General features: G+C 40.0%; 1 protein-coding gene and 1 long non-coding RNA gene across 8 annotated transcripts in view; one reads left to right on the forward strand and one right to left on the reverse strand.

Annotated features, from left to right (window-relative positions):
- Positions 1-470, reverse strand: part of adad2 (adenosine deaminase domain containing 2) — a 4777-nt gene extending 4307 nt beyond the window's left edge. For 4 of the 6 annotated variants that reach the window (XM_086013266.1, XM_086013270.1, XM_086013269.1 and 1 more), the window contains exon 1: positions 365-470. The gene's annotated coding sequence lies outside the window, so the exon portion shown is untranslated. Of the gene's footprint in view, positions 1-73; positions 125-220; positions 315-364 lie in introns of those variants that run through there. The other 2 variants (XM_086013267.1, XM_086013268.1) reach the window with 2 other exon arrangements.
- The window catches only part of LOC147133308 (uncharacterized), a 27533-nt gene extending 312 nt beyond the window's left edge, over positions 1-27221 (forward strand). The window contains exons 2-4 of one of the 2 annotated variants that reach the window (XR_015081922.1): positions 2631-2761; positions 23216-23352; positions 27095-27221. This is a non-coding gene — a long non-coding RNA (uncharacterized LOC147133308). Of the gene's footprint in view, positions 1-2630; positions 2762-19299; positions 19387-23215; positions 23353-27094 lie in introns of those variants that run through there. The other variant, XR_015081923.1, reaches the window with a different exon arrangement.
- Positions 27222-27702: the final 481 nt, after the last annotated feature.

Here is a 27702-nt window from a genome sequence, read left to right on the forward strand (position 1 = left end):
AAATGACAATTTGTTAATTTCCTATTTTCTGAGCATTTTCAGCTAAATGCCAGATGCTAACAAAACAACCTACAAAAGTTCTGAGGTTAATCTTAATGGGTGTTTTTGAACTATTAAATTCCCAACAAACTTTGCAGGCACATATAAAACAACAATACCAACATATTATGTATCGCCCAGTACAAACATTAACAACGTTATAAACTTCACTTTTATTTACCCGGCAGCTTCTCGTGGCGTCCATTTGACTGTTTACATGTTAATTCACTACAGTATTCTCTTTTTAGTTCAAAGCGGCATTAGTATTACCTTAAAGTCCAATTTAATTAAGTACGATAAATAATACAGTAAAAATAACACTCACCACAGAAGTTTTGTCGTGCTTTATTCACAATTTGTGGCGCCAATTTAATTTGTTAACATTAAGGAGAGAAGAAGAAAGGAAGATAATTGCATATCCGCGAGTAAAGTTCCCCCTGATTGGCTCAGTGCTAACCTGGCCGTCTTCGGGGACCAATCAAGCAGTGCCTTACTGACAGAAAGAAATTCACTTAAGAGATTTAAACATTCGTCATTATTATTAGCAATAGTGTCCTGGAGTCGACAAACTAAAAGTGAGGTTCTCTTTGCAAATACGGAAACTGATACTGCTCTTAATGAAATAACTTGTTGCTGGTGTACCTAATGTTGTGGCCGTAGAAATCAAGAACTCTGGCGCCATCTTCTGTACCGTTACCTGTATTCTTTACAAACAAAATTGCTATCAGAGACCAGTCCGAGCAGTCCAATATTTCTCAAATGATGCCTCTAGTCCAGTCTTAATAAGCATTTCTAAAAGGTAGCTTTTTCCTCTCTTCTCGTCTTTTTCATTTTTATCAAATATCTAAAATTCTACCAAATATTTAACAGTAAAGGTACTCCAATGTGCATCTACAGTAGGCCTATACTGTACAGTATATGCTGAGACTCGAACCCAGAACCCCAGAACTGTGAGGCAGATGTGCACATCATGCTACGTCGTTTGCTTGCGAATAAATATCTAATCAAATCTGTATCGGTGCTCCAGACGGCACTTGTTATGTTTTATGTATAGATGGCTGCAGTAAATAAGCAAATAGATACAGAATGGTTTGGGGAGTTCTATGAATATCAAATTGTGAAGATGAATCCTTCACACATGAGGACACTTGAAAAAAACACACTGTACATGCCGTATAAGCGCGAAGCCTTATTTGCACCCGTGATATGTTCCCTTGATTATTGTGAAATTCAACAATATTTCTGTTACGCTCACCTCAAGAGAGCAAAATGGGGCCTTCTAGTGTGCTTGTACATGTGTGTGTGCGTGTGTGTGCAAGTGTGTCTATGAAGTCACTCCTGCTGAGGCACAATGGAAAACTTCCCCAGTGTAATCCTCGCCTTCTCCTGTCTCTCATTTCTATTTCTACCCTCTCGCCTCATTTTCCCCCTCCCTTTCTGTCTTATGATTTCACACCCACGCAGCCGTTTAAAGGCTCACAGATTTCCCACTTTTATTTCTTAAATGAAAAAAAAAATCAAGTGGTGAGGGCACAGGGGACAGCTCCGTTTGTCACAGCTTTTTGTGTTGGAAGATGGCAGAGGGAAAACTGTGATAGTGTTTTTATTCAGCATATGTTGTGAGTGAGAGAGGCTGCTTGCTGCAAACTTGAAAGTCAACACCGCTAGCATGACTAGCATTTTTTTTTTTTTTTACACTTGACTCACAAATCACAGTATTAATTGGTGTTAGAGGAAAAAATGGATTTGTGTCAATCTCTCTGTGGTGTTACTCATATAATATATGCGTGAAGATGTGTGAAAGGCAGAGCTGGGCATTTTACTAAAAATTGGGCGTCCGTTATTCGTCATCCGTCTGCAGCGTGGGTACCCTTCCGTCGTCCGTCATAGCTTTGCCGGTATTTGAACAGAAAGAGTGACTCTCTGTGCCATGGAAGCCTGTTCACAGCCTGGTCCCTGACTCAAATGTGTCCCCCAAACAACAACAACTCACTATTGTTCCCCGCCACGCTGGCTGCGAAAAATAGACTAAGGATGGACTACAGATGAAAGACGGATTAAATACATGGGCTTCCGACTATACTTTAGTCCGTCTATTTCAGTCATAGGCGGATAGACGGGCTGGTCCGTCACATAGACGGAATGCCGAGCTCTGGTGGAAAGTAATGTTTTCTGTTTTATCGCCTAGCAAAAATGACATTGCTGTGATACTGCAGTATTACAACTTATTTTTGGTAGCTTTGCTTTTACTTTATTGAAACTAAGAGAATTACACATTGAGCATTTAAAGCAACCACATTGCCTGCAATGGAAAACTCCAAACGTACCGTACATATAGGCTAACAATTAGCATCTATAGTATATGACAGTTTTGTCATATGCTATAGATGCTAATATATGATAGAGTGCTATTTTTCCTCATTAAAAGCATAATTTATTTTGTTTTTTTGGCTGGCTGGTCCGGATTATTGGCATTTCCATTTATTTCAATGGGGAAACATGATTTGAGACACTCTTAAAGTCAAGGCATCGGTGTATAATGTCCACGATTCTCTACTTTTTACTCTCTTCTTCTCTGCTAATCTTTTCAGACAGTAAGATGCAGAACACTCTGGCTTGCCTACCCTGTGGATGCAGCTTCATACATCTTTAAAGATGAGAGGGAGGCGCCACTTTCTCACGCCTCGTAGGATGACGAAGGAGGGAGCGAGTGAGCCCACGCGTACGTGCCTCACTCACATACTGAGTCGTGAAGAAAAAATCACCCTTTGTCTCACTTCTTTCTCCGCCTTTGCTGCGTCGTGAGGTACTCCCCGAATATCGTGCCACTCTGGTCGAATCTCATCAGGATAATAATTATTCCCATGCTAGCATCTGCTTCTCCTTCTGTTGACCTCCCTTTGTTTCTCTTCTTGTGATGTGATGCATGAAAAGATGGCGGTCAGAAAAAAAAAGAGTGAATGAAATTTTTTAGTGTTTACTTGAGGCATATTACACACCGGAAACAATAGTCTCTGTTTAATTTGCTCAAATGAGACATTTGCCCTTAAGTTTTCAATTTGCTATGGGGGAAATTAAAAAAAAAAAAAAATCCATTATTGTTGTTTATTAAATATAATTACATCCGAGGACCCTTGCACACATAAACAACGAAAAAAAAACGGAGACTCCTGTCATTCTTATTGGGAAACAATGTTTTAAGGCGCCACTGTACTGTATTGTTTTGTACTGAACCACTAACAACATGGTGCGATTGTCAAGTTATAAACGTATTGCCCCTGTAGCTATATATAAGATAGATAAGAAGGGAAACTCGCTATTTCTTATTTGACTGCACTCGTGCGTTTCGACGACAGATACTCCACACACTTCGCCTTTTAGGCATACATACATATTTGTGTTCGTGTATGCAGTGTTTGTACATATACATACTGCATATGGATATCGACTTTGAATTCATAACGATCATGTTCCTGACTCACGCATTGCAGCTAATGCTAACACTAGTAACACAAATGTAACGCTTGCCACAAAGCTCTTTTTTTTCCTCATTAACATCCTTAACACCAACTGCGCCGTTCACGCCTGTCCTGCAACATCACTGTCTTCGCCTCCATGTGCGATGAAGCTCATACACCATCCTCTGACACATGCTAAGCTATAAATAGCCTTTTGGCTTTTGCAGTAAACATGTTCCCTCACAAGAACTTTTACATGAATGAATTATGTCGGTCCATGCAACGACTGGCTGTCTTTAACCTCAGAATAAGAAAAGTTGTTGCAAAAAATGCATATTGGCTTCATGACTCTTTGAAATTGACTCTTGGAAATTGTCCATAAGTCAAAATATGAGTCCCTCCAAAAAATGTTAATGTTAATGTATCCATCAATGGGCATTTCCCCTGGTGTGCAGTCCTGGCCACCTGGGGGCAGTACTAGACATAAACAGATATACAGTATTGTGCATGGAGGTCTCAGCTCCTCAATATGGCACTAATACTAGTTGGTCATTGCAGAGGATAAAGAATTTATGACAGTGAGTACTGTTATATTGTCTGTTTACATGTATTGCTGCATAGTTTGTGTTCAAATATCCTTTACTTTATGGTAACACCATGACGCTGATGCTATTTAGCTCCAGCACGTCAATAGAGATTCCCATTGTTTGTTAGCATTATCATCAAACGAATAGACTAAAGCTAGACTATGAGGTTTTAGTTGTGCACAATGCGTATGCCACCTTTAAGGCGTTTGACTTTGGAGACTCTCCTGGATTTAATCTTGTCTGATGGCTAGGGTGGAAATAAAAGTATCGTCATGCAGTAACAGAATGGGGGAAATCTCTCACGCGTATGCAGAACAGATTCGCATTGCATGTGAAAATGTTGGGGGAGGGGGAGAGCCTCCTCGTCATAGCCACAGCAGGGGGCGGCGGGGGGGGGGGGGGGGGTTGGCGTTATATGCAGCCCGCATATTCTGACGAGGAAGGACTACAATATGGGGGCAACAAAAATAGACTTTTCATGGGCTTCAGTGGAAATGGTTCAGTTGGTCCAGTTTAGTCAACCATAGGAGGAGGGGCGTATGTTAATTAAACATTTAAAAAGTTGCATCTTTCATGATAGATGAAAATGGGAAAAAAAAGACTCCCACATACCAAAATAGGAATGTATCAATGAAACATACATGAATGTGTCTTAGTTTTATACACACACAGTACTGTGCGTGTGTGTGTGTGTGTGTGTTCATGCACACGGGGTCTTTCCCCACAGCGGTGCTGTTCCTCTCTGAGGTGCCACTGGTTACCATGGCAGCAACATCCGCTCCCTTCCTTTTTCCTCCCTCTCGCCTTCTGTTTCTCTCCTCCCAGCATCCTCTCTCTTTCTCTTTTTCTCGCCATCGTCTGTCGACCTCATTCGCTCACGTCGTACCAAGAAACAGGCCAGCGACCTATTCTTCGTTCTTTGCTTTTTTCGTTACGGGACACATCAACCAGGGTTTCCCCACTCCGGTGGGAGGACTCATGGCAGGCGGCTATGAAAATGTCAAAACACAGTGACAGAGTGGAATTGTTTGTTATAATAACATTTGTCATGCAGTTGAAAACGGTTCACGTGCAAGCTAGACTACATGTTCCAAATTCAAATGTATTTACGTTAAACATTTTTGTTTTGAGTTTTTCTGGGGATGTTTTTGCTTATGTTGTTGCTGCTCTCTGTATGGATAAGTCTTTAACCTGTTTCATAATTAGTTTCTAAGGAATCCTAAGTACAGGAAATTAGGTTGTTCCACATTATTATGAAAGTCACAGCTTTTATGCAAAATGTTGTGTTAAAAAAAATGTTGATGATTATACCATTTTCAATTCAATTGAAAGAGAAAACAGTTTGTGAGGAAAAAATTGTAAGAGCGCTACAATTGTGTCGGATTGCACATAGCCCTGTCCGATTTGACAGATCAATTTTGGTCTGGGCTCTGGTCTCCTGGTTAAGCCATATTTTACTTGTTTTTCCTCAGTATCATTTTGAATGAGGGCTTAGCCTCACGTGAGCTTTCTGGATTTCAGTTAAGGTCAAAAATCGAATTGTTGAAGAACAGAAAAATGCTTTGGGGGACATTTTGTAGTTTTAGGCTTGTTTTTCTATGGTCTTGGATGCTTCTTGCCAGAAGTGCAAACATGACAACTGTACTGTATGTGTGTGTGCGGCCCAAGATAGCGGAGCCCAGCCATTGGGTGATCAATACGGACTGTAAGTGATGACCATAATGGGACCCTGTCTGTCCTGGGAAATCGAAAAAGTGATGCAGCCTGCGTGAGGGAGAGGTAGTGCTATATGATCTCACGTGTTTGTGTGCGTGCGTGTGTGCGTGTGTTTGTGTGTGTGTCAGGGTCGTTGGTTCCATTGCAGGGCCGCATTTGGAGGGTGTGCGTTGTGGGCAGGCTCCCCAGTCACTGTGCTGGGTGTACGGTAACGATAATTCAATTGAACTGATGAGGCCTGGCCTGTGGGATTCACTGCTTGTGGGTAAGTGTGTTTGTGTACCTGTGTGTGCGTGTAACCCGATCGCCTCTGGTCTGAATGAATAAGAGATTGAGGTTTGCACTATGGCTTGTGTGTATTAGTGTCTTTTTATTGACCTTTTTACTTCCTTTCTTACTGTTACCCTTTTATTATTTTTTTTACTTAATAAATGGTCATTTTTTTCCCGATTGAAAAGACTTTAGCGCTGCCTCATAAGCTATTCATTTAAGTGCCACAATTGGGATATGCACCATGACAGTGTCACCCCCCCAAAAAAAACTAGACTAAATTTGATCTATTTAGTCCGAGACTATTCCTAATCATATGTTCTTTATCATCTGCTTGAACGATTAATATTAGTGCTATACTGATGAGCTCAGCGAGGAGTTGAGATAAATAGTATGTAAATGAATAGTATGTCCATCTGTCTGACTCATTCTGACCCCATGTGGCCAAGGCGCTCATTCCAGGCGCAACACAACAACACAACTGAGGGGAACAATTTATATATATATATATATATATGTATATATATACATATACATATATATGTATATATATATATATATATATATATATATATATATATATGTATGTATGTGTGTACATATATATATATGTGTATATATATATATGTGTATATATATATATATATGTGTGTACATATATGTATATGTGCGTATATGGTGTGTATATATAAGTATTCAGTATATGTATATATGCAATATATGTTTGTGTATGTCCGCTATTCATTCCATTCACTCGTGTACTCCCCCACTCGGCGTGGAGGGTCTTTGGCAGGCGGCCCTTTTCTCTGGGCCAAGCGCAAACAAATGGCAGCCTCCCTCAGCGTGGTGCTGTGACACACACATCACCAGTTTGCTTAGCCTGGTCACGCACGGCGTACAGTACCACACACACTGTACCAACGTGCCCCAATGCTAATTTGAGCAGCCAGTCACGCTTACATATGTATGAAGGATTCATGACCGTACGCACAGATGGAAATACTTTAAAGTACACTCCACTAACTGTGTGGCGCTATTAACATAAAACCGTTTCAATGTGAATCCCGATCCACGCTCTTGCCCGTTCTCCCAGCGGAGATGGCGCCGTGTCCTGCTTTCACTCAAACAGGGTACAATCAGGCTGCATTCAAGCCAACGAGTCCCAGATTGGGCGCTCGTAGTGACAATGTAATGAGCTGAGAGCAATATGTCGCCCGTCGCCCTGCCTCCCCGTTTTGCATCCCGGAGCGAAGCCTGACTGCGCGCGCTCATGTGTCTCCCTTAAGTCTACAAAGGCTGCTCATCACAAACCTCGCTCACATCTCCACAGAGTTTGATTAATGATCCCCCGCAGTGCGCTGCCATCGAAATATGACACTCATCTATCTGTACTAGTTGGGGATGTTTGCATGGAAAGGAGCAGAGAGGTCAAATCAGGAGGGGGTTTGGCTCCACATAAGTTTGGATGAAGGTGCATGCGATTATGAACTGGGGAGTGTGATAATTTGAATATGCAAATATAGCAAGAAAACAGTATTTGCATGCCAGCTCGTGGTGTAATGTGGCATCACATTCCTTCGGCACATTCATTCGCTTGGCCTGGGCTGACTCTTCGCCCACATTGGTTTAATCGTTTTCCGTATTGAAAGGTTCATGAACCTCTAATGTACAATACAGTGGCACCTCGAGATACACTTATGATAGACTTAGGAGATATTCACCACACAAGATGTTGAAGAATTCATCAAATTGAAATGTGGTAGAATCCCATTTTCAAATCGGGAAGGCTGCAATTTGGAAAGAGAAAAAAACCGCTTAATTTATGCTGCTTAATTTTATGTATGTATGTATGTGTTTATTTATTTATATAGCGTCAAGATGGGATCAGTGCTTAAGAGGTGCAGTCCACATGTTTACGTATGATTATTTCAAGAATTATGAAATGTTGAAGTGATAGTCACACGTTTGCTTGCATTAATTTTGTAATCTGATTAATTATTTACTTATGTTTACGCCACACTTGTTTGGAAGAATTTCAGTTGTCATACTGAACACTTAAAAGACTGCAAGTCACAGTGTTTATTTAGTCAGCAAGCACATGCAAAAATGAAAATAGGGCCCGCAGTTTTTCGCAAGTTCACAACTCAAATTGAAGTAGATAAACTGTCTTTCATATGAATTCATTGTTCATTTGCCTTTTTGTAGCGTAAGCCTAACCCATATAACCAAAATATTTATGTAAAATAAATTTAATACAGATTAATTTATTGCTTGTACTTGGGAAGAGGACCTTGAAAAAATAATTTCACATTAAATCACAATCTCAATATTGAGGGGGCGGAAAACTTCAATTAGATAATTTTTTTTTAAATCGTGGAGCGCAACTCTATGGTGGCATTGAACTCAATTCAAACTTATTTCAACTCAATAAGCAGCACTCTGGCAAATAGTGAATAATTCTTCCCCCCAAAAAATGAGGCTCCAAGCAGTTTATTCCCATTCCCAGTTGAAGTTTGCTGTCAAACTAAACGTTAAACAGACGTTAAATACATGTTGCGTATTCAAAACATCCAATCAGCTTTACCTGCAGAATGCCTCCGCTAGCTTAAGGCTAACGCATGATGGAAATTGTTATAACTCTAAACGATAGACGTTTGAACACAAATGGTGGAGCAACATATATTTGCAATGTGTCATTATTCACAGGCATAGAGCGTAGTTCAAGTATTACATAAAATCACATTCCACTGCTCGTATAAAAATGACACATTTGGTACGGAGGACTGCACCAAACACTTTGACTTTGTAATTATCAGGCAGCCTCCATGATTACTGTCTTGACTGTAACCCATTTGCTTAATGAACATATCAGTAGGGAATAAAACAGTAAGGCATTAACAGGAGTACACTTAATCATTGGGCTACAACATTAGATACACCTAATCCCTTTAGACCCAATACAAAAGATGTTATCAAAACTCAGATCTTAGATTAGGTTTGAAACACACCTCACGGTATGATGCAATCCAGTGGCACCGCAAGTTATCGCATCCAGCTAATTGCAGAGACATGTCAGTCGTAAGTATGAGTAGGGAGTTAAGAGCAGAAATCTACTATGGTCGTAACGGTGATGAAATATCAGTGTTGTGAATATCAGCAAAGATACGTTGTGTGGGACCTCACCAGAATTGGAATAGATATGTATTGGAGCATTTCTAATCCAATTTTGTCCTGGTCATCCGTCACACTACCTTGTTTTTCTTTCCTTTGCTCGCAGCGCGTTGCCAGCATATTAGGCTCGGCCAGTACGCTGCAGCAGACAGTCGCGACGTTGGGCTTCCATGTCCCTCGTCCGTGGATCTTTCTCCGCATCCCCTCAAAGCTATTTATGGCGCTCTGAGACTGAGGATGGGGTGGTGTTTAGTAGGGTGGGGGGGAGCAGGGATTGGCTTCAAAGGAAGACGCTTCCATTGCTGTTGATTAATGGGGTTTGGATCAAATTGAATGATCACAGTTGGTGCAAAGCCATTTTGGCCAAAGAATGTCAGAGACCTTTTAAGACATCTGGGAACTGTTTTAAATTATGAAAACTGTCAAAGTGTGACTATTTTGACCGTAAATTCTTATAAATCAAATTTTGTTCTGGACCATTAGATAGCAGGTTGCAGTTTTTCCGCAGGAGTGTGGTGGTGAAGAGTCGGCAACTATTTTTTTCATGACGGTCCCCATCAGTTGTGTTCGGTCATGTTGCCCGGTGTACGGCGGGTCTTTGCAGGGTTGGTTGTGGAACTGCGACATTTTGTCTGGCATTTGGTCAGTCTCTCAAAATAATGGTCTAGGTCAGATTTTGACAAAACATATTTTTTTGCCTTAAACATCTCCTCAGGATGCTGCCACCGGCTCTGAAATTGGCTATATTCGTACTTAAACAGATAATTCCTTTCTACCCCTGAAATGAATGATTAATAAATTCCATCAAATCAGAATTAATTCAGTTTTCATGTTTTCTAAAAAAACAACAACGTTATTTTACCAGCGTGACGATATGAAAGACTACAAACAATTATGAATCCAATTTTTTTCCAGGATCTGGATTCTTCTGTGACTTTTAGACCACATTAACCTAAAATCTAGGTTGACTTTCAAGTAGGGCTGAACTATTAATCAAATTCAATTTTCAAATAGCAAAGGCTGTAATTAAAAAAAAAAAAGCTTAATTTCAGCCAGTTGTTAGACAATTAAAAAAAATACATTTAGTTCTTTATTTATATAGAGTCAAGATATTTTCAGTGCTTTCGATGTGCAGTCATCGTGTTTACATACTACATCATTGTTTCATGACTCGAAAAGTTGATAAAGCCACAGATTTGTTCGCATTATTGTTATCAGACTTATGATTTACTGACTTATGTTTTTGCCATACTCGTTTGGCACAGTTTTGTGAACTTGCCATAGTGGACACTTAAAAAACTGGAAGTGTTTAGTTAACTATTTGAAAGAGATCTTTCATATTAATTCATGGTTCATTTGCCTTTATTTTAGCCTAAGCCTATACGACCAAACAATTTATGTATAATAAATGAGTATTGTTTATTGTAATACAGATTAATTTATTGCTTGTGTTTGTTAAAAAAATACATGGGAAGAGGACCTTGAAAAAAATTAATCAATATTAAATCACAATATTGAGAGAGGGAAAAAAAAAATCACCATTTGATTTTGTTTTCCAAATCGTTCACGCCTACTTCCAAGTCATTCCCTTTGAAGTTCAGATGTCATGCAGTTCAATTGTAACTGTTCATTTTGCATGCAAACAACTATACATCCCTGGTGGGATTGAAATGTACATATAGTGAGGGTCAGACAACATTCCTCTTCATCACCAGTCGGCGTGTCTCGTGGCTAGCATGTCATGTTAGCGTCAGCGCTCCAGCCAGCCATGCATGTGCCTTGGCTTGCTCTGCAATGGGAACAGCACTATCAGCACTTTGTCTCCTCTCACTTGTTTGGAGGTTGATGGTGGCAATGTGTGTGCGTGTGTGTTTGGGCTGGGTGACTGTGGGCTCAAATGTTAACAAAACACACCCTCCTCCTCCATCTTGGCTTCTCTGCTCTGCTGGCCTGTTGGTGAGTTTGTGTGCAGCCAGCAGTCCTGAAAAGCTTCATCAGCTAAATTACTGGAAGTTAGCTGTCTCTGTCAATTAAGTCTTCACATGGCTAGCTAGCGCTGTGGAGTTGACTTCCTTAACATCTCCCCCATTTTGTCATCTTTCATTTAGCCGGGCACGCCATCTGAATTTACATACATGTGCGGATAATTACATTATCTATACATCACTCTGCACTTCCTCCACTGCTATTCGCAGGGCAAGCCTTTGGTGCATTTCTCTTTAGTCGCTCAGCAGTGGCTGGGGTTGAAATAAGAGTCACAGGACAAGGGGACCCCCAGGTTCTGGGATGAGCAATCATGTCTGTCTTTGCTATTTTAAAAATTAAAGCACACTACTCTCATATACATCCTAGTGTCGGCTTCCTCCCTCTGTCAGGCTTTTTTTTTTTCAAGCTGTTTTTGGAATTGGCACTCCCATCTTAAGTTTACTGTTAAACTAAACATTATATATATATATATATATATATATATATATATATATATATATATATATATATATATATATATATATATATATATATATATATATATATATATTAGTGCTGTCAAGCGATTAAAATTTGTTCACTAATTAATCGCAATATTTTACATAATTGATCACGATTAATCAGATTTTTCAACTACAATTTTTTACGAAGCTTGGAACCGATATTTACTTGAGTAAGATCTTGGAATTAATGTGGAAAACAATTAAAAGTATATTTTGATTCAAAGACTGTTGTATTAGCTTTCTTTGATCCTTGAATACGATTCTTTTCCTGTAAAATACAACAGTTGAACGATACACCATAGACGCACAACTAATATGGTATTTGAATTTGGCTTTGCAAAGTCTGCAAATTATTTTGGATTTCTACAATGAACCGTCCAACAACTTTTTAGTAAAGTAAAACTATGTAAAAATCCATCTTTACAACAGTGACTCTCTTCCAAGTTTGGCTGCAAAGTGAGCAAAGGGAAGCTGCCACAGGAAGTAAATAAAACTGAGTTAACTGAGTTAATTTTTTTAGTGCGTTATAAAATTTAAATTAATCTCCATAGTTAATTATATATATATATATATATATACCTATATATATATATATATATATATATATATATATATATATATATATATATATATATATATATATATATATATATATATATATACCTATATATATATATATATACATATATATATATATACACACATACACATACGCACACACAAGAGTTTCGTCACATGAAAGCACCTCCATCATGTATTTTTACATAGTGTGAATCACACATGAGCTGCTTACCGAGGGCACTTACTTTATCAAATCAGGCTTGCAGATGGCTTTGTTTCCAAGACAACGCCATGCTCATTATCAGTCGTCATTATTGAGTTTACTCACTCTGGTCTGCGTTTTTTTGGGGGGTTTTTTGGTAAGTGTTTGTTAATAATGCGCTGCAAGACGACACCGCGGCTTCATGCTATCAGCCACATGAGTGTCTTGTTTACAAGACAAGGTTCAATTAATGTGAGCCGTGTCTTTTAGGAGGCTCATTTCTCATTTGCCCATCATGATTGCTCGCTTGCATGTGTTGTGCGTTACACGTTTATCTCTGCGTCCATGCAGATGTGACCCAGCGAGAGTGATAATGTCACATGGGCCATTGCTGCTGGAGGTTTGACACAATGGTTTCACACTTCAATCTTATTACTTTGTGCGTATGTACGTGCACTTAATAACTAATGTGTTACATCACATCTTGTTCATACATTTTGTATGACCCTCTGAGTTTCTGAAAACTGACATAGACGGCAAATGAAAATGCTCTCCTTGTAATGTGCATGCCAGGCCAATAGCTGGCAATGCTGCTTTTAAATGTTAGTTTTTTTTAATAGAAGGTACATCTATTTTTCATGATTAAAAAGGGCACACACATGCATATCGAGCTATCTAGCTATCATGGGCATTGTTTATATTATTTCGTGTGTGTGTGTGTGTGTGCGCGCGCATGCCTTTGTCACTGCCCTCAGCTGCTCTCGTGCATTCCCAATGGAGCAGCAGTAACAACAGGGGATCATAAACAGCAGCTGTGCCTGTTTAGGCCACACAGTACACCGCACCATCCCGCTGAACTTATACAACATTCTCCAAGGTAGCTTGAAATTCTTCACTCACAATTATGTATTTTTTTTTCATTTGCATGCTTTGTGGCTTCCCACAATAGAAATACAGGACACCATAGCACTCTCATGTATGGCCAGTCGATTTGAGATGGGCATTTGACTCCACTTTATGGAATAGTAAAACCACTCTCGTAATGTTCTGAACTCCTGTTTCAATTATGTATTGAGCAGAGTAATTGCCTGGAGTTGTGCCATAGCGTAGGTCTTCACGATGTCAATGTAGGCCATAAATGACGTCAGTTTTGTCTTCCCTTTTGGCAGCAGACTGAGTGTTTAACCATCAATTACTCCTCCTTTCTCTAAAGAAAAAATAAGTAGCTACAATTACGGAAATCCTCCTAATGACACGACAATCACACTACAAATGAGAGAAAAGCAAATGGAGAACAGAAAGCTAAGTGCCGTTGATAGGATGGTATTAACTGTCCTATCCTCCTGAACCATACATGCAGATTTAATGTTTGTTCCTATGGTAACAGTAACCAGAGACACCATGTTGGTGTTCAATCACATAGGGAGGTCAGCCATTGTTCTTAGCAATCAGATCATCTATCACACCCACTCAGTCACCTGAAACTTCATACACATCCCGCTGGGCGGCCAAGCACCAGATCACCTTTGAGCTTAATGTTGTTAAAGTGGGTTACAACTCTCTCATTTGTAAAAGATCAAGAAAAATCATTATTCATATTTGATGTAATAGTACACACACCACGTACATCGCTGATTGTTTTGACACACAAGCCTGGATATTCACTTACCTCTAATACATACAGTAGAGACATGCAGCCTCTGGGGAGTTGGGTGAATTTGGTGGGAATTGGGTTAAATAGACCCGGAACTGAAAAGTGTTTCACTTTATACTTTGTGAAATTGGTAACTGTGTTTTAGACCAAATTGCTATGACACGCGGGGTTCTCCATGGGTCAATCGTGGGACCCCTATTGTTCAATCTGTCTCCATTTGGTTAGCCACTTCGCAGAAAGTCGGATCCTTCGCATCTTAAGGCACCACTGTATTACCCAGAGCTAACTAACTTTTCTGCTTAATGTCGTATTGCTTTAGTTGTATTCATATTGATAGTCAATCACAAAGAGAATCCGGATGAAATGGAATAATCAGACAGAAGTAGAAGAAGTAATCAGACTACCGCTGTGTTTCTAAGACTCACGCAGTGCTTTGCAATACATCCTCTTCTAATTGCTGCCAACAAACTGGTACTCCGATCACATTTATCTGTATTGCTGCAACGTGGCAAGCTTTCCACCTTGAGGCTATTTTTACTTTGAGGCAGACTGCATTATTTATTCATAAAAACCCAACCCTCGATTACGACTGACCTATTTGTATTTTTTTCGGGTACAAAAAGCTCTCACTCAAAGTCTTCGTTATTTTCACCTCAATCAGACAACTTCTCCCATCCCTCATCTCTTTTTTCCTCATCTCGCCTGTCCTCTTTTCCGCTACTTGACATCCAGGCACCGTTGGTTGCTATGGTGAGGGTGTGGGTGCAAAAATGGAGGACAGTGATTGTAAAAGTACCTCAGACAACAGAAGGATGTGGGCTATTCAAAAAAAAAAAAAAAAGGAAGAAAGACAGCAGTGAACCAACTGAAGATATTGAAGGTCAGGGTTCTGTCGACTTATTACCGGACCTCCAATAATCTAATACATGAAGTGAGCAAGAGACAATGGCAGTATCACATGTTCTGGTTCCGTGTCGTGATGATTCAGCGATGCCATCAAGTTTGTCTCCATGGAGCGTGACACTTCCGATGTAACCTCCACATCAGTGCTCCCCGTTGTCATGGTAATCCCATCATTTAGTTTTGCCTTTAGAGAGAGGCGCCAGACCCTTTTTTCTTTCAGGGGCCATTTCAGCTTTTGAAAAGTCCACCAAGGGCCATACTAAACGTTACAAGGAAATGCATTCATATAAACCAAGTCCAGTCCTCGAGAGCCCCTGTCCTGCCTGTTTTAAATGTTTCCCTCCTCCAGTAAACCCGATTCAAATGATTAGCTAATCAGCAAGCAACATTTTGCAGAACCCTATTAATAACGATCCCGATGAAATGATTTTTAGCCATAGGACAGTGGTTCTGGAACCTTCTACACCAAGTAACAGGAAGATGCATCTTGTGCGTTACCACTGACTGGTTACCCTTTAAAAATCTCAACATGCCTGTTTATTTGGAGAATGTGGCTTCCCGTCCCACTCTGCCCTTCTCTGCTTCTATGTGGTTGTGTCCTTGTGTTGTGTGTTGTTGTTGGGGCCCTCTGAGACTGCACTGTCAAGAGCCGATATGGGCTGAAAAACCCCTGTAGGGCCTTTATTATTATTTTTTTCAAGACATCCTCGCACACGAAAATAGAAATAAATGGGTGTGGAACAGCAAGTTTACAGCTTTTGTTTGTTCTTTCTTTATTCCGGAGGTGACATGACACCCTTGCTGGGGGGTGATGAAAATGGTGGGGTAAAGGACAAAAGGATCTTTAATCACAAATTATGTTTAAAAAAATATACAGCTTATCTACAGCACACGAGTGGTGTTTTGGGTTTGTTGGCTAGCAGGCAACTTATAGATACATGTCATCGTTGAGCAGATTTTTTTGAGTGTTAGATATGAGTGCTGGATGGTGGCAGTTAATTCAATTCAACTCACTTCACAACAAGCAACAGTTAGTCATATTGTGAACAACTCTTCCAAAAAGAAGCTTCGAGCTGATGAATGCCACTCCACTCAGTTGAAGTTTACTGTACTGTCAAATCAAACCTAAAACAAAGAGTTCCATGTTGTGCAATCAAAACAACCACCCAACTATGCCTTCCGCTAGCTTAATGCTAACACATAATGCAAAACACCATTGACAGGAAAATGAACAGCAGTGATAGTTGTGTTGGCATATTATGTCTACCGTACTATTCGACTAGTCGCTTAAAAATCAATGTAGTATGTATATTTTTACCCATCACCTTTCTGGTTTGGTGCTTGGTGGAGGTAATAAGAATAGACCTCAGGTATCCTTACACCGCAACAATGTTAATGATTGTTGAACTGTTTCTGTAGTTTGGTCAACCCTAACGAATCTCTCCTTATAAACTCTTACAAGAAAGGCTTCAAAGTGCCAGCGGTCATGGTCATTCGTTTATTGTCTTCGGCAGAGAGGTGGTACAAGAAACAGACAATAGCACATTGTATGCAAGGGCTGAAATTTGGAAAGTGGTAAATTACACTTTTCTATGTAAGAGCCTGTTTGTAAGTGTTAGCAGCTGGCTCAGCAGAGGAAGTCTTTCGGTCCATTCCTCAAATTGGAGCAGACCAAAATGTCTTTTCCGACTGTGCTCAAACCCTAGCCTCTTTTCCACAAAGATCATGCAAAACTGAGCTGAGCAATAGATCTGGCATTCATGCCTTTTATATAAAAATCCAGTTGTTTCTCTGAGTACCTGCCCACAAATCGATGTGAAATTAAACCAAAAAAATCATTTATCTGCCTGTTTCTGAAAATGTCAGTGAGCAACCCTCTCTGCGCCCATGACATGACCAACCAGGCTGTAGCTGAAGCTCCAAAGCCACTTTCATATTGTCGACTTTTAAGCACTTTTAATAACAATGATTTACCAATTTAGAGCCACATGCACTTTTCAACACACTTCATTGATGTCCTTCTTCAATTGATCCCATCTGATTGTTTCTTGTCTGATTGGTTCGTCTTGGTGCATGCGTGTGTGCATCAATGCGCTCCTGTTTCTACTGGCTAAATGGCTGCCTCCGACTTGGCAGAGCACGCTTTAGACCTAGCTGTGCATCTCAATGAGGCCTGCTGCAGTGTGAGTCAAAGCATGTCAATGCCGAGGGAGCATTCACGCCATGGGCTAAGGTGTATTTCAGACGTATGTTTGGTTTATTATTTATCAGCGCAGAGGTCATTCGAGGTTGTCCGTATTGAAAAATAGTGCATTTTGGTCCCAAGTGGTCTGCATGCCCAATGTCATTATGGGTAATTACCAGGCTGAAAAAAACGGCCATGGTGACTCAGTGTTTGTGAGATGTGGCAGTGAAAGTGCGTGTTTGAGTAGCTGTGTGTGATGGAACTAGAATATTCCACAACACTGCGGTTTGTGTGTCGATGTCACATATGCTTATAGTTGTCTGTAGTGTTTGCAATCCAGTAAGAGCAGTCACGAGATGTGTAAATACTTCTTATTTGAATGGTAAATACGGATTGACATTTAATACATCTCATCTAGCTGAATCATTCATACCACAGATGTTAAAGTCCTCACAGTGTGATCGAGGCGCTAATGCTAGCTGCTAGCTAGCCAGCCATCGCAGTTATATGTTATTAGAGGTCGTGTTCCATGAGATGAGTCACTGCCACCATACAGCTATCTTAGCTCAGGTCTGCTAAGACAAGTCAAAGCAGACAATCAGTCAAATGACAGCTCGTATCTTGAGGCGCAACTGTATTTATTTAGTAATGATAGCTGAATGGAATGATTCCATTTCAAACCCTCTTTTTAAGGCTGCACATATTGTTCCTTGCCCCACATAAGAGTACAAACGTAGATTATCTATTATTTATTAGCACAGCAAACGACGGCTATGTAAAACAAATTGGAACCGTGTGGTGCGCCAAAGCCCAACACTGAGATCCTCAAACCCACAAAAGGCACATTAACAGCAAATGTCACGTTACATACACACTACACTGATCCCCGTGCAAACAATATCCAAATTAATGAAGATGAGCGGCATGATTCAAATGAATATAGAATAGATATGAAGATGAGGTGGCTGCTGCGTCAAAGTGTCCGCGGTTGACTTGGCAACAGAATCTCTGGGGATGCTGAGCTCGGAACACACTGCTCATGCATTCAATTTGTGGGAAAGTTGTATTTCATTCAATTATGTGCGGCTGTTTTTCAGTGTAAAGAGCAGTCTTTTAGGGCTAATTCCCAAGAATTGAAATGCATTTAATTTTTTTAACCAGATAGTTCTATTATTTTTTTGTTTTTTTTGCATTTGACCTTTTTTGCATTTGCCAACAGCATCCCTGCAACTTCTCGGTTAATAATCAGGTGATCCTGTAAACTGAAAACGGAATTAACATAAGGTTGTCACAAAATTATGAGAAAGAAGTAAGTAAAACACACACAAGTACTATTTCACAACAGGAGAACACACACAAGAATTAACTTTAATGATAAAATGTAATTAGCTACAACCAAAGCCATTGGAAGGCTATAACTATTCACAAAAAGCATAGACATACAGAAATATTTATGTAAACCTAAAGGAAAGCAATTTCATAAATTTTTATTAAATTAATCTTCTTTAATCCATAGCCTGCCATATTTAAACTATACTCATGTGTTAACTGATTACACTTGATTAGTTTTGAACATCACAGATGGTGATTTTCAGGAATCTAAATAAATCAATTTGAAAAATCGTATGATTTTAAAAGGGGCTTTGCCATGATTCCGTTTTCAGAGTGGGGTCACGTCAAGACTAGACTGGCACAGGTTAAACACCGTTAGTCAGCATATTTGAGATGAATGGGGGCTATGAAGGTGCACCTGTGATTCAACTACTCTATACTATTATTATTCATAACTCGGGAGCGAAGGACATTCTTGTATGATGCAGCTTTTCGCTCCCCTGCCTCCTCCTCTTCCTCCTCCATCTCTCCTCTTCATCTTCCTCCTCTTTCTTTCTCCCCCGCCTGCTAATCATTTCTCTCCTTGACACCGCCACCCTCTTCCTCCTCCTTTCCGTTTGTGATGTTTTGTTTGTTTCGTCTGCATTTTGTTGCACATACATAACCCAGCGGACCTGGCGATGCAGTAGAACAAGTCTGATGGATTCGATGTGTCCTTGGCTAAAATTTCAGGGAAAACTGCAGCCATTTGGCCCCTCGTGCTATCCATCAGAATGGAGATAGAGTTAGTGAGGAAGTGTGCAGCGGGAGGAAAAGCCATCTCACCAATCAGACTTTCGGCAGGACTCCATCAAACTCCTCATTTGAACACTGTTGGAGCCTAGCTTGCAGCTGCAGGTGTGTGTCTTTGTGTGTGCGTACAGGCCTCTCTGATATCAGCGGCTGCGCGCGCGCGCGTGTGTGTGTGAGCTTGTAAATGTTTGATGGGTTTTGATCCAACCATCTGTCCACTACTGCATGGGCGAGACAAAAGGGAGAGATGCACACAGGTCCGGTTACACGAAAGCCTGCCAATGATTGAAAAAGAATCCACATCACATGTTAGCATGTTCCCATATGAGCATCACCTTCAACAGATGACTACATATGATTTCTGCTATGAGTCCGTTAGACGATGGACGCTTTAGCAAATACAGAACAATGGTGTCTTTAGATACGAGCGACCCGACTTGCACGTTTTCTGAGATACGAGACATCATCTTGCGAGCGCTAATTCAACTCACGTCACAATAAGCAGCAGTTTGATAAATAGTGAACAATTTCATCAGAAAAACAGGCTTCAAGCTGTTTAACGCCACTCCCAGCTGAAGTTTACTGTCAAACTAAACATAAAACAAAGGGAATTACAGACTGTGTGTTTAAAACAGCCAAACGACTAACTTAAGAATGGCCCCACTCGCTTAATGCTAACAGAATGGGAAACACCATTAAAATGCTCATGATTAGATTCGCCAATTGAAATTTTGGAACCATTCACACAACAGATATTTGTGCACAAATGGTGAAGAAACACAAGTAGACGCAGGTGTTTTTTTGTTTAGTTAACTGCAGATTGGTGGTGGTGTAGTAGGCTGTAGGCTGTTTATATATTTTTAGAATAATCTTAAACAGAAACTCTAAAGATTTTTTTCAGAGTACGAGTAAAAATACTTACTTTAGAGTACTTGCCGGTACCAAATATGATACTTGATAATGCCATTACATCTTGCGATTCTGAAGACATTTTTATTTTTATTTAGAATTATTGAATTATACAAATATTCAATATAGTAAAAGATATTGAAAAAAATCTGAGTAGCAGAGTACAAAGTATGCGGGGGTTCCACTGTATAACACTTTTTAAAAACACAATCAAATATTTGAAACACAAGCTGTTATTGAATTTGGCATGAGTTTTAGTCAAATACAGTATAAACAATTCTCATACACACAATCAAATATTTATTCAAAACACAAACCTTTATCAAACATCGAATAGATTTTACTCAAATGTAACACTTCTTGTCGGTGTATCCCTGTACAGCTGTATCTAGTGAAGTTTCCAGTCAGTGTATAGCGTATTGTAACGCCTGACACCACAATGCTATAAATCAACATGTTTGGCCTGACAGTAGAGGAATAAAACACATTTTAGATAGATTTGATTATGTTAGATCTTCCTTTTTCATCCCGAATAGAAAATAACTGTCTTCCCATCAAATCTACCTCTTTGTAGCATTGTGATCATCACTGTCATTATGGCCGTGCTCTCCATTTATGGTTCAACCGAGCGAAGTTAGGGGATGATGGCCATCAATGTAAAATGGTTTTATATGGATTTTTTTTCCACTGTATTGATTATATGGCATTGTGACATTTCAATACATATAGCGTCTGAGACTCACACATGATTAATGTCGAGCTTGCCGGGGCACATACGTGTCACACTCCTGTGTGTTTACAGTATGCTGAATGCGTGCAAGAAATACATGAGTGGGCATTGAGGGCTGGTCCCTGGAGGTGTGGCCCCTTGCCTTCCTCCCCGTCCAGTCCGATTTCAACGCATTGATCATCTCAGTGCTGTACTTGAATCAATGACTGTAAATAGCAAAAAGCCCAGAATGTGAACTCTTCAAACTGTGGTCAATAAACACATCCGACCACGGTGTGGCTCAGAAAGGTACATGTGGGGGTTGGAGGATCAATCCCACCAAAGACCCCTCCCTCTCTCCCTTTTCCTTCCTCGTCGCGCACTATAAAGGTCATTCTGCTCGACAATAACGCTAATGCAGCTCACGAGCAATTATCACCAGTAGCATCAAATAGGATTAATGAAATCCTGTAGAGTAGTGTTGGTGAGCCGGCAGACCGTAGTCCACATAGTTTGATCCAGCTCACCATGCCATTTTAAAATAAAAAGAAATTAAACTTTAGAGAGATGGTGTATGTGTGCATTACAAAAGACATGCATGGTGGTAGATGACCACAAAAATCACAATCCTACATGACTGTCTGGATTTTGTTTTGTTTGTAGTTTTTTTTTTGTAGAAGTAGTACACTCGCTTAACTTCAGTGCAGCATTGTGAAACAGAAGAATGACCTGCTAGCTTAATGCTAGCATATACCGGTAATAACGCCATTGACATGCTAACAGTTAGCATTGGGGCAGTTTTAGAACCCTTCATCCAACCGATATTTGAACACAAACAGTGGAGCAACACGTGTATGTGTATATATAATATAACAATACTCACAGTTATATATATTTTTTATCCTGTATGAAAAATGACTAATCTTACAGCATCTTACTGAGGCACCCACAGTCGAAGTATATGTACTATTCTTCGTTTGTGTCTACATGACTGTATTTTACTGCGCACCAGAAGGAGCAGCACAATGAATTGAATTGCACTATTAACTCATGATGCACAAACTGTTGACTTCTTTCACATTCTATTCAATTACGAATGGGAAACTTCATTCAGACTGACGCGCACGCACGCATGCTCAAATGCGCACACATATCAAACATTTTGGGAGGTGCAGCTGTGTGGTCTGATAAGCGACACTAGCAACTCCACCTCAAGGTTAATGTGATCTTTCAACACCATTAGCCAAACCGTTATCACACATACACATACATACATTATGCATACATATGCATGATGTCTTGATAAACACACCAACATGACACACATTTCATTATACACACAGTGACACTTTAAGCAGGACTTTCCATTATTGATGAGACCACATGCTCCGTACATTTATTGGGGTGGTGGGCGGCTCCGGTCTGCTTGACTCAGCATTCCTGTGCCTATTGCTCCTTTTTTTTTTTTTTTTCTTTTTAAAGCCTATGTCAGCATTTTGCATGTGTGCGTGAGTGTGCCTGTGCGTGTGTTTATCAGGGAACACACACAGAGGAAAAAGACTACAATGGCAAGACAAACACAGACTCGTATAGTTAGATAGATGGTTAGATTGACAGATAATTAGATGCGTGGATAGATTAATAAAATATTTTTGTTCACATATTGCTTTGATTGGGAGATGGATAAGTGTGTATTATTACAGTATATTAAGATCTATGATTATTCAAATATTATGCACTGATTCTTTAGATTTGGTTCTGGAAAAGTGGATTCTTTATTGTTACTGATGTTTTTACATATTTTAGAAACAGCCCTGCGATTGGCTGGCGAAAAGTGTAACCCATTTTTTTGCCTGAAGTCAGTTGGGATCAGATCCATCATAGCCACAAGAAGAGCGCTGATAGGCGGTATAAAAGATGGTTGTATAAGTGGAATTTTCATCATCAATTGGTTCAATTTTGGCATACTGTATAGCCCACTCAATTTACAAAATATATTTTTTGCCTGATAACAGGTCAATTAATCACTCAATAAATGATAATCTGGATTATGCAATTAGTTCAAATCATAGTCGTTTTATTCAAGGTGAGAAATGACTTGACCTTTTTAGAAAACGTTTCAAAATTATTTTGGTCAATTTTATCTGCCATCACAAAACCTGCCATTTGGACAGGGGTGTGTAGACTTTTTCTATGCACAATACATAGTCATGGATGTATGTCACCTTCTAAATGCAGAGAATCACTCATCAAAAAGCCAAATGGGACACAACCAAATTTGGGAATGTTGACGTGGAGCTGCCCATCCAGCTGCTGTGGCTCCTTCTAGTCTGTCAGCCAGCCAGACTCATCAGCCGTGGACAAGTGCCCAGAAGGTAAATGAAACCACTCCTGTGTCTCAGGCACAATACCTCGATTGATTTCACACAACGCAGTCTTGAATTATAAACACACACACCTACCCACATATGCAAATCAAGTGTCTATCTCGCCCGAAATAGTCGGAATACTACTACTGCACGTAAAAAAACATGAAATACGTCTTTATTATACATAACTCATTGCAAATAATGAATGAATGAGCTAGTTAGCCAAATTGGAATCACCATGGCAACAAGAAATTCTCACTCGGAGACTGACGCATCTACAGCACGAGATGCCGCGGGAATGTGGCAAAAAGACATAGTTGGAGACAATCCTACATTTTTTTGGGGGGGGGTTGCTTGCATACCCTTGACCCAATTTCCACACATCAGACAAAAAAACCCCACTTTGTACAGTTCTTTGGGAGAAAATGATCGCCAAATCCAATCAATGCTATTTTTCCAGTCCCGTTCATACATTCAGAAAGACCCTGTAAAGTGAATTCGGAGTTTCAGAGAATACATTGCACATGTTTGAAGATAATTGTTGAAAAAATGTGCGAAGATTCAAAACTATGTACACTGAAAAAAAAGATCCTTTGGATTTAACAAAAGGTATGTATTATCTTAACACAGTTTAATCATGTGCAACCGAAAATTAAGTACATTTTTTCAGTGTAGTATTGAATTGTGGGGATACTGTGTACTAGTATCCAAACCGTTTTTCACCATTTTGCTTTTCCTGATTCATGGGGCTCGGCTAAAATGGAGCCCAGTGGTCGTCTGGCATGAGAGCATGAGTTCCGCGTCCCTTACTATAAGTACTACTCCGTGGTTATCGAGCAAACCTAGCTATTATTACCAGACCAAAGCCTGTTAGCTCGCAAGCTAGCTCGTGGCTAATGCTTGCGGCGCCATATAAATCCCTGCGATGGATGGGGTTCAAACATGCAAGTATGTGTAGTAGTAGTAGTAGTAGTTGTTGTGGTATTTGATTGACATTGATATTAGCACATATGGAAGAGAAGCCCACAGCATTAGAGAACAGAGACAATGACTTGATTTGTCGTGATTTTGAGCCCTCTTTTTATATACTTGGTGATTTTTATTCTTTTAATCATTCAAGATCTTTTCTACACATTATCAGCGCTTCTAACTGACAAATGCATTTACCATTTTTTCCCCTGCCCAAATCCAAGCATTGTATTTGGAAATATTTGTTTAGCGCACGCAAACACACGCACGTACAGTATGTATGCACACACACACACACACACACACACTCACACACGCATACACACACCATACACATACAGACCCCCAGCTGCTGCGCTCGTGTAATTTATTACCCCTCCTGAACCCAGTGAAATCACCCCGGTCTTTGTGACGCACACACGAGTCTTTCTCAAACAGTGGTCCCGGCCTGCTACACTCGACTCGAGACCTCTTTGGGTTAATTAGAATGCCGTCCCGAGGGAGAGAACACCAGGTCGGAATAATGCACTGGAAGGATGAATTCGTGTAAAAGGTCTTCTCGTCTGGTAGGAAAATGGAACACAGAAGAGTGCAGTACTTTGATAGCAATCCTGACCTAACTCTGTGGTTGAGATGATTAGGACAAATGTCACTTTCTGGACATTGCAGTCATAATTCTGAGAGGAAAAAAAGAAATCATATCACATCATTGCGTTATTATTATTGTGAAAGAAGAATTAAAGCAGATAAATTACGAGGAAAACACTTATGAGAATAAAGCTGTAGTATTACTAAAAAAATAGTAATTTAATGACAGAGTCATAATATTTTATGAACAAATCTATTTAAGGATACAAATATATGGACGCAATCAAAATACTATGTGAGTAAAGCTCTAATTTTACAGGAATATAGTGAAGATATGACATTAAAAAAGGTCATAATATTGAACAAATAGTTGATGTTGAACTCAAACAACTCATGTCATGTCGTAATTAAGAAAACAGAATAAAGATGTAAATTTCACGAAAATGTAATCATAACAGGCAAAATAAAATTGATATACTGTATAAAGTTAGGGGCGGCACGGTGGTCGACTGGTTAGCACGTCCGCCTCACAGTTCAGAGGTCGTGGGTTCGATCCCGGCTCCGGCCTCCCTGTGTGGAGTTTGCATGTTCTCCCCGTGCCTGCGTGGGTTTTCTCCGGGCACTCCGGTTTCCTCCCACATTCCAAAAACATGCATGGTAAGTTGATTGGATACTCTAAATTGGCCCTAGGTGTGATTGTGAGTGCGGATGTTTGTCTCTGTGTGCCCTGCGATTGGCTGGCAACCAGTTCAGGGTGTCCCCCGCCTACTGCCCAAAGACAGCTGGGATAGGCTCCAGCACGCCCCGCGACCCTTGTGAGGAGAAGCGGTACAGATAATGGATGGATGGATGTATAAAGTTACAAGGCAAAAATGTTATTTTTTTTCATGTCAAATTGCGTTATTCCATTATGTCATTTAGTGGGCTGCACAACAAGCAAAAGTCACACAAAGTAGTCCAGAAATGCAACATGAAGCCAACTGATACAATGACTGCATACTCGTTAGCTGCATTAGCATTTTGGCTGAGTATCTGCCATAAATGTGTCATTTGATCTCATGAGCATACACGGAGGTTTGCGGTGACATCTCGGGTGCTTCACTTCTTGATTTAGTCCTCTTTGACTACCATTTATACTTGAAATGGAATGTTAGCTCTGGAAACATCTTTTTGACGCTATTTTTTTAACAACCCACAGTTAGATAACTACTAACCATTGATGGCCAATGGAACAGTTTAGAACACCTGTCAGGCAGAGCGATATGCCAAGTTAAAAGTTCCAATGTTTTACTATTGTAGGACTATACATACGGTGCTGTGTTTTAGAAGAATACTTAACTATATTTATAAACTCACATGTACCTGTAGCAAGAAAGCATAGCGTGAAGAGCCTCTGTCGCTGAAATGCACTGTTGCAGTCAATGATCGATCATTTGTCAACTGCCTCTCAAAATATCAACACTCGCACCTTTCATTGCCCGCCATTTTCTCTCTTTGTTTTAATCCGTACTTCTTTGAAAATCACGCCATGCTGTTATGGTTCAATAGAAAATAATACAGCACAGTATTCTGTATGTGGAGCCTCAAAACCCGAGAGAGGGTCGCAGTTTTTCCGTTGTAGCCTCACTTGCAGATGTGTGAGTGTGAGTCACCATCTGTAATTTTTTCGAGCTGCTCGGGCTGAGCCACGTCGCTTGGTGTGCGGTGTGCCAAAGTCTATTAATGGGACGTCATTCAGCTCTCCAACCATGACAACTACACAGTATTCACACCCAACCAATTGCTGTCAGGTCGAGAGGTCCAACACGCGAACTTTCCAATAACCAGGGACTAGGGGAGAACATCCTAGCCTGATGAAATGATTAAAATTCAAATGTTGTTGTACCGATATAATACATGTACACATACGGAAGAACTCAAATCGTGCCATAATTATGCCTAAGGTAGAGGCGATTAATTTTTTAATGGATTCAATGTTTTATTCATAGCACCTATCCAATCTCGGATATGGCAGGGTGCACGAGGAGCTGCGGTCAAGAAGAGAACACCTTGCGATATCTGTCACACACACACATGTGTATGCTTTTATAGCTCGCTCCCACCACCGCTGTACTGTATGGACAATGTGCGTCAGAGTGTTTGTTTTGAGTGAAAGTGAAAGGAGGGATGGGTGTTTTTTTTTTCCTGACAGAGACCAGTAAGACCAGTTCTGCTGTCCTAGAAATCCACTTCCCGTCGACACAGTGAGAGGAACACCCTGCCAAACGTTCATGATTAAATCCATTAAGAAATGAATCTCATCAAATTCACAGCAGAGTTGGCTTGGTAATTAACTACATTTATTCTACTCTATTTACTCAAGTGAGTTTTTGGTTTGATTGTACTTGTCAGAGTAGTTTCTGCTTGCACTCAGTTACATTCGTACAGTATACTCCCCTCGCTATTTGAAATGACGGCATTTCGGCCTACAAGGACTCCACTTGGAACTTGAGGAACATACAAGAGGCTATCTTGGTCTGCGTTTGCAAAATGTAATGCCTTCTGCGATGTTTGCACAGCTCGGAAAGATGAAGCTATAAATTGGTAAATGTAGTAAATGGTAAATGGAAAAAAAAAAAAGTAAATGGTACATTTTTTTTTAGAAAAATAAAATAAAAGCGAACCATTTGGGTGACATTCTAAGAAATTACACCAGAATAAAAAATACACTAACAATAAAGGTCTCTTAATTTAGTAAATTATTAAGACACTGAAATCTTTAAACACTCAGCAGCAACAGCGTATGCCACATCTAAGTAT

Source organism: Filicampus tigris, chromosome 17 (genome assembly GCF_054856515.1).
Source record: "Filicampus tigris isolate MCC_2025a chromosome 17, RoL_Ftig_1.0, whole genome shotgun sequence".
Classification (NCBI taxonomy): Eukaryota; Metazoa; Chordata; class Actinopteri; order Syngnathiformes; family Syngnathidae; genus Filicampus; species Filicampus tigris.